The sequence below is a fragment of the Nelumbo nucifera genome, chromosome 3, assembly GCF_055504915.1.
Source record: "Nelumbo nucifera cultivar China Antique chromosome 3, China Antique-T2T, whole genome shotgun sequence".
NCBI classification, from domain to species: Eukaryota; Viridiplantae; Streptophyta; class Magnoliopsida; order Proteales; family Nelumbonaceae; genus Nelumbo; species Nelumbo nucifera.
Genome location: NC_142651.1, coordinates 39302975 through 39310495, shown reverse-complemented (window position 1 = coordinate 39310495; position 7521 = coordinate 39302975). Strand labels below are relative to the sequence as shown.

At 34.4% G+C, this 7521-nt stretch overlaps 1 long non-coding RNA gene across 2 annotated transcripts; it reads left to right on the top strand.

Annotated features, from left to right (window-relative positions):
* Positions 1 to 434: 434 nt before the first annotated feature.
* LOC148801139 (uncharacterized) lies at positions 435 to 3414 on the top strand. Of its 2 annotated transcripts, XR_016083595.1 has the most exons (3): positions 435 to 584; positions 699 to 908; positions 2979 to 3414. It is a non-coding gene; the product is annotated as an uncharacterized LOC148801139 (long non-coding RNA). The 2 variants fall into 2 exon arrangements; XR_016083594.1 differs by lacking the exon at positions 435 to 584 and having other exon boundaries at positions 595 to 908.
* The last annotated feature ends 4107 nt before the right edge of the window (positions 3415 to 7521 follow it).

The following is a 7521-nucleotide window of genomic DNA, read 5'->3' as shown; positions in this document are numbered from 1 at the left end:
AAAGCTTATATTCAAAGTTGACAAGTTTTAAATATTCTTTGATCTTGGTCAAACAAAAAAATATGAGCACCTAGGAAGAAAAAAGAAAAAACCATACAAATTAACCAAACCACAAATCACATCAGTAATAATGCAGTGTACCTTGGCAGCCTATAAAGGAGAGATTGGTTAGTGTAATTTCCAAATTTAGGGAATCCCTAGAGAGAGATCAAACAAGGAAATTATCAGTTTGCATATAATTATCTATACAGGCACATTTGGCAGTAACTTAAATCTCTAAAGGAATCATCAGATCATACATCTCTCCAAAAACCAGAGACCTTAAGAAGGCCATGCACCATCTCTGTGAGGAGGAGGTTTAACCCGTCTGGTAGCCAAGTTGGCATCAGCAATTGATAGAGGTTCTCGAGGTGAATCATGAATGTGGTGTGAATGGAAACCAACAACGAGAAAAAAGCATGAAGGAGATTTTAAGCTATGAATATGATCAATCTCATCCACACCAAACAGAACGCCTGGTCATCCATGAAATGACCAAATTTTCAAATACCGCCTAATTGGCCCTAATTTTAACTGATAACCTGGTAATTTAACGATCTATATATATATACTTACTACGTTTCTCCTTTCGCTAAATGGAAGCGCTCTCACGCGCAAATATTTTGTATGTGTAAAATACATCTGTTTATTCGACCAAGGTTTGGTTCACGAGCATACAGACCTTCGAGGGAAGAACGGGAGAGCGTCGAGCGTCGAGCGTCGAGCGTCGAGGAAGAAATCCAACGGCGAGCTTTGAGGAAGACCATCTCATTTCAGCTATGCCTCCCGTAGAAAACCCTACTGCTCTTTGATTCGCTGTTACTGCAACCCCTGTAAGGTTTCTGGAGACGGATATGTTCCCTTCCAAGGTACAGGTTTTAACTTTTTCTTTCATTGCATTCGTTTTGATTTTTCCTCGTTCTTCAAAATCTAGGGTTTTTCAACCTCAATGTTCTATTGTATTTGTTCTCATTGTTTTCTCTTTCTCGATTCTCGTTGTAACTAATTTGCTCATCTTCTGTTCTCAGAAGATGATTGAGAGAAATAGGAAGTAATTGATTGAGAGAAAAAATGTGGAAAAAAAGAGATAAAATAGGAATGAATATAAAATCTTTTCTTATATAACAGAGTTTTTTCTTTGCATCTTGTCTGAAATTTTGAAATTCCTACAGTTTTTTTTTTTCTTAAAAAAATCGTTTTGAGGGAGGCCAAAACCTATATCCAAACTAAAATTAACTACTTTGGTTGCAGATCATGATTACAAGTAGATCCATCAGAGTTAAGGCTCAATACCCATAGGCTTTTTCCTAAGATGACCAATTTTGATTCTTATGAATAATCTTGAAAAGGGCTCTTCAGTTTGAGATGATGCCCCCATTATTTGGGCTTTCGTTTTGGCTTTCATTTTGGCTCAAATTCAGCTCTTTATATAGCTTGGAGAGTCATCCTTTTGGCTTTCATTTTAGTCATTCTGTTGTAAGGCATTATGAGACTATAAGTAGAAGTACTGTTCTCCCTCAGCCACCTGAAATGATCAAAACACATTAGAAGGATGTTTCATTCCTTCGCTGTCTGAAAATTTGTTCCAGGTGTCCAACGCCTAATTAACCGGAAAGTCTAAGCATCCTACAAAATTTCCAAATGTCTGCATCCATGAATGCAAGGTTCTGGAGGTGGAAAGGTCTGTAAATACAAGAATGCAAACACTTACTTGATTCACCAGCTCCTCATTAGACACAGAGCTTTTATCTTCTGATGCAACATTTGTAGCTGATGACAATTTAATTGTAAGAGCACTATCAGCACATTCAGATGTGAAGTTCAAAGCACCTGAAATCTTGTCATGAATCTTTCTCTCCATTACATATGTTTCACCATGTCCAACTTTATGATCTGAACTCAAATAAACAGTTTGTTTATCCAAGGATAAAGGACCCTGCCTACTTCCTGAGTCATTTTGTTCACTGGTATGCCTCCATGTGAAGATGAGAGGAAACCATTTTGCTTCATCTCTTTCCACAATTTCAATGAGTCATTTTCCTCCAAAGGCCCAGTTGAGCTCCTACACTCCGAAACCTCTCTGGATTTAAGATGACCATAAATTTCATAAGGAAAAAATGATTTTTGATCAACTGAGCTGGAGTCATCTACTGCATTGAGATCCAATCCAGTGCCTCTTGAAGCTGTAAAATTACCACCATGATCTTTCTGATGCTTTGCAATCAAAGATGTCTTGCTAACATCATCATTCTCATTTTCATGAGAATGATTAGGTTGACTAATTCCTGAATCATGAACATTTTCTGGGTCCTTCTTTCTATCATTTACTTCTTTTCCTCTTTTTAAATGGCTTGCTGATCTGTTTTGGATGTGACCATTTTCAAGCTTTTCACATCTGACTAGGGCCTCAATTATAGAATGGACCTGTTTACTATTCCTCACATAGTTAATGATCCCAGGGTTCAATTCATTGAGTAAACCCACTAGGGGCTGCAATCTTCGTGATTCTATTGACCTGTTTACTATTCCTCACATATATATGATGTTTATATGTAAGTACTGAGCTTTAGGTTGAATCATATCTGAAGGAGTCCCACAAGATGTATGGGAAACTCCTAAAATAATCTTGCTTTCCTATAATAAAAAAGGTAAGATGAAAATTAGATGTTTATTTTGCTTTTAACATAGATCCTCTTGTGGCAAAGCTCTATGTATGTTAACACAGGAATGAGTTCCCAATCCACTCACAAATATCCATCATTTAGTAATCTAAGTTGTGAGGGCACATACTAGCATTATAAAAATAAATGCATAATCTGAGTATGCAAATACAAATAGGTTGTTTATAGTAAACTTATATATTACATTCTTTCTACAATAATTAAGCTTTTTAGATGTGGATGGATCCTATGAGCCACTTACAGATTATGTTACTATAGGTTTGATAGGAATTGACTTTCTAAGTGACAAGGTTATATTTGCTTCACAATACCAATGCATGGCAAGAAGCAACATTGAAGCTGAATGGTGGGCACTTATAGGAGCCATGGACTTGTTATGAAATAGATGAACCAGCCGAAATTGGAATGCCATTGGGCTGAGAAGATACTTAAGATTGTGAAGAACATGATTTCTATTTTATTTTTCTTGCCAAGTAAAGATGAATAACATTATTTCTGTTTTTGATGTGTATAAAATCTTACTTGTCAGTAGGATAGACAATGATATAGCTCACCATATTTTTGCCTTTTTTTGCTTGTAATTATAAGATGGATCTATGTTTCGACATCCCTGAGTAGGGAATTCTTGTAAATACATTGTCATCTTCACTAAAAAGGTTAATGTTTAAAAAAAAAAAAAAGAATTGTTCCTTTAGATGGTGGGACTCTATTGGCGTTGATGCAGACTGCAAAGATATTAATGAGCCCAGAATCAGCATGTGGAACAAATGCTGATTTCGACATTTGCATTTATCGAATACCACATGATTATTCTTCTTTTTGTTTGATGGAATCCTATGCTCTTGTGTTTCAGTTTATATTTCTCTTAGGCTTTTTGTTTGTTGAGTTTCATTTTTTTTTCATTTAATTTAGATAGCCTATTTAAGTAAATGCTTAAAATTTGTGAAAGGTGTATTTGGTTGGATTCCAAACGAAAGCTAAACCATTCAAATGGCTATAAATAATTAATAAAGAGCTCGGAAAAATAAAGCTACTTCTGGGCGTTTGGTATTCAGGTTAATCAAGGTGTCCAATTATCAACTGGTTAATCCATCAATATATGCAAATTAAATTTGTGGTTAATCAAGGCTGCTTCTAAAGACAAAATTGTTTAAATATGGTTATCAATTTTGTGAGAATGGAAGAACCTACAATGAAGAAGAAAGAGAGAATAATTTAAATCCTTTATTTTCCGTTTCCTTCTTTTTTTGGTGGTGGTGGGGTGGAGTCATGGAGGGTTGGGATAACTGTGCACTAGGGCTGCCTCTATATGCAATACAACTAATTTACAATATCACTTGTTTTGTTTTACTATTATTTTTGCACAATTTAATTCACATTCATTATAATCAGCCCCTGCAACGCAGGGGCCCGCCCGCTAGTAATCTATTAATTCTCTTGTTTTCTTTTCTAAAAATTTGTTATAAATCTCTTGACAAATTGGCAAATCCTATATAAGAAACATGTTATAAATCTCTTTCTCATATTAGGACTATTGGGTTTACCTGAAGCATTGACTACTTATTTATTTTTTATTTTTTATTTTAAACTTATAAAACATGTCCAGCCATAAGAAATGATCAAACTCAAATAGCTTTTGTCTCATGTGTACCATTTGTAGGAAAATTGAATTAAATTAAAATTCTTTAATTTTCGTCTTATATGTATACCATAGTTTATGTTCATCAATTTCTCTATCTGTTTTTTTCCTTTTTTATTTATCTCGTGTAAGCACCCTATAGTGATTCTTTATTTATTTATTGGGGGGAGGGGGTAGCATGCCCCCAAGAGTCAGAAAAACAAATAAAAGCTAGGGGAGGGGACGGGAAAGTATTATCCAAGGCTGCATGAATTATAAGTAACCGAGGCTAATCGAAATTTTATTTCTTGTATATACAAAATTGTTTATCCACCTCCACCCATAGACATACGTGTATCATCAACTCTTGAAGCGTCATCAGCATGTAATTACGATTTAAATCGTATTCATTAGGGGTTGACAAAAAATTTTGTGTCAAAGTGCCTGCTCGAAACAATATTCATCCTCCTTCATCCGAGGCTTGGGACCAGCATTAATGTAATTAAGGCATGCTAGATATTGGTGGAGTTAAATAAAATGGTAAATTAACATCAATTCAATCAGATGTCTATTTGATTTGTAAAATATCACATTGTATCACTAGCTATAGGAAATTAAATCATATTTTTGAAACCAGAATTCAAGAATTCATTTCTAATTTCCCTTACACAATCAAGAACATTATCTTTCTCAAAAATAATATATATCTATCTATCTATCTATCTATCTATATATATATAGTGGTGGCAATTGGGCAGATTGTGTTGGGTTTGGTTTGGGTTGAGCTTTAATCCAATTCATCTAACCCGTCAACCCATTAATGATACGGTTATATAAAATTAAATAGGTTGGGTTCAACCCAAACCTGCTTTAACCCAATCCAATCTGCCCAAACCCGTTAATCTTATATTTATAGATTTAAAAAACAAACTAATTCTCTCTTAACAAATAAGTTGGTCATAGCTTGATGGTAATTGTAGTTACTATTTACACAAGTGGTGAAGGTTCAAATCACATTACATGCGTGTTATTTTTACACAAGTGGCGAAACCATTTGACTATGCTCGGATTTCGGTTTTGACCGAACCACTTAGGTTCAAACCGGTCAGACCAACTTGAACTATCTAATTGGATTTTCTTCGAGCTAATCACATCAAGGGTGGTTGAACCGTTTGGATCTAGATTGGTCAAGTCGGACCAGACTGGTTCAGTCAATGGTGGATTGACTTGGATCGGATCATCAGGTTTGTGCACGGGTTTGGGACCGAACCAACTGACCCAAAGTGGGTCAACATAAGTAAATCGGGTTGGTCCATATTCAGGTCGGGTTGTGTGGATATTGGCCTATCGGACGATACAGACACGTAGACATCGAACCATCCCGCTCGAAACCGTTTCGGATTCGGGTTTACCCGGACCAGCTTGTACCATGTTGGGTCGGGGCTGTGCGAATGCTGGTTGGACTGGATGACCCAAACTGGGCAGAGCAAGCCGTACCGAACCATCCCGCCCAAGGTTCATTTCAGATACAACTCGACCCAGATCAACTTGTATCAGATTGGGTTGGGTTGTGTGAATACTGGTTGGATTGGACGACCCAAACCGGGTAGGGTAAGCGGTACCGAACCATCCTGCCCAGGTTTATTTCGGATTCGGGTTGACCCGGATCGGTATGTGTTGGATCCGGTCAGAGAGGGGAATAAGGGGGATTCAATGTTTCCTATATATTCATGCCATCCTCCATTATTGTTAAATAATCGATTATTAAATAACCCATTAGTTATGAAAATTATTAAAAATTTCTGGAAAATATTCTAACAAAAATTATAAAATAATTATTTCAGAAATAATCCATTACTTAATAAATATTAAATAATTTAATAATCTAACAAAAATTAATAAACAATCCATTATTTAATAATTTTGGTTATTAATAATTGTTCAAATTTCAACGCTTAGCATAATTTACATTAATCATTGTAATTTAATAAATTTTCATTAAATTTTTACAATAATTATTTATTGATAAAAGATATTACTAATTAGCATAATTTACTAATTTCTATAAAATCAATAATTATAGTTAACAATTATCAAATGATTTAGAGAAACTCTTTAACTAATAATCCATAAATATTTTTTAAAAGAGTATAAAAAATTAAGAAATTAATCTATGAAAAAACGTCTCCAAAACTATTTAAATAATAATCCATTATCATTATTCAACTATATTGTCTAAAAATTTGGAAATTAATCTATAAGAAATTGTTTCATAATTATTTAAATAACAATCCATTGTTATTATTTCAATAAATAATATAGGAAAATTATTAAGTCTATCCATACCAATCTAGACCACTTGGTTGACTTCGACCATACCTAGTTTTACATTAATTAACAACAAATGGTTTACTTTTAATTAAAAATAATGTAATTTACCATAATTACATTAATTTACTTTGATTCATAGTAAATAATTTAGGTTTAAAGAGTAAATAATTTACATTAATTTATTGTTATTGTAAGTAATTAATTTTCTATACATTACTACTAATCAATAGCAATTTCAATATTTTTTTTGGAAATTATCATAAAAAATGTAATTTATTGTTATTTAATTTACGGTTAGCTAATTAGTTATAGAAAATTATTAGAATTGTAAGGATGACAATTTTCCTTGTAAAACTGGGGCCCTACCTTGCTCTGCCCCGAATGGGGCAAGTTTTCTCAAATCTTAAACGGGGACGGGGCAGAGATAGGGTAGGGACAAGAAAAATATTTTTTCCCCAAATTAGGGATGGGGTTTGTATATAATTCCCCAAACTCAATGGTAATTAAGTAAAATATTCGTAGATTTCATATTAATTTTTAAAATACCCTGAAATTCCCATTACCTTATTTGTTAAATATCCATAAATTAGATTTTTTAGTTGGTTGCCTCAAAGTGGGAAAATTTTGGGGATTCCCCATCCCCAGCGGGGAATGGGTGCCTCGCCTTAAACCCACCCCGCCACTAGGTCAGGATAAGGATGGAGTAGAGTGTCTTGACTTATGGGGGCTAGGAACAAGGAGGGATGCCCCATCCCGTGCATTGTACGGGTTCCCACTAGTGCGTGTGTGTGTGTGTGTGTATACATTAACTTTTTAATAATCCATTTGATCGAACTTAACCCGAGTTGGTCA